At 30.9% G+C, this 683-nt stretch overlaps 1 pseudogene; it reads right to left on the reverse strand.

Annotated features, from left to right (window-relative positions):
* Positions 1–255: 255 nt before the first annotated feature.
* Positions 256–374, reverse strand: LOC121855128 (annotated as a pseudogene).
* Between the last annotated feature and the right edge of the window lie 309 nt (positions 375–683).

The raw sequence follows: 683 nt of genomic DNA on the forward strand, positions 1-683 counted from the left end.
TGTTGTGCTACTGTTGTGTCACTGTTATTTCTGTTGTGTTACTGTTATTACTGTTACTATTATTACTGTTATTTATACTGTTATGTTATTGAAATAAACTGAGCTAACCTTTGCATCAGAATCACTAGTAATATAGGAATCATTTGTAACATTAGAATCACTAGCAGTAATGGAATCACTCTCTAACAATGAAATCACGAGCAGTTATTAGGTTCAATAGTAAGATTAGAATAACTATTTTTTTTTTTTATTAAATGCCAATAGCATCTGGTGTTCCAAGGCGGTCACCCATCCAATTACTAACCAGACCCAATGTTGCTTAACTTCGCTGATCGGACGAGAAGCGGTGTTTTCAACGTGGTATGGCAGCTAGTTATAATATAATAACTAGCAGTACCATTAGAATCACTTATATTAAAGGAATCACATAACGTAACGAATCACTTGCAGTAATAGATTATCTAATAGTTATAAAATCACTAGAAACAATAGAATAACTATTAATATTAGAATTACTAGCAGGCAATAGAATCACTAGAAACAATAGAATAACCTTTAACATTAGAATTACTAGCAGGCAATAGAATCACTAGAAACACTAGAATAACCTTTAACAGTAGAATTACTAGCAGGCAATAGAATCACTAGAAACAATAGAATAACTATTAATATTAGAATTACTA

The sequence above is a fragment of the Homarus americanus genome, unplaced genomic scaffold, assembly GCF_018991925.1.
Source record: "Homarus americanus isolate GMGI-L3 unplaced genomic scaffold, GMGI_Hamer_2.0 scaffold14043, whole genome shotgun sequence".
In the NCBI taxonomy this organism is placed as follows: Eukaryota; Metazoa; Arthropoda; class Malacostraca; order Decapoda; family Nephropidae; genus Homarus; species Homarus americanus.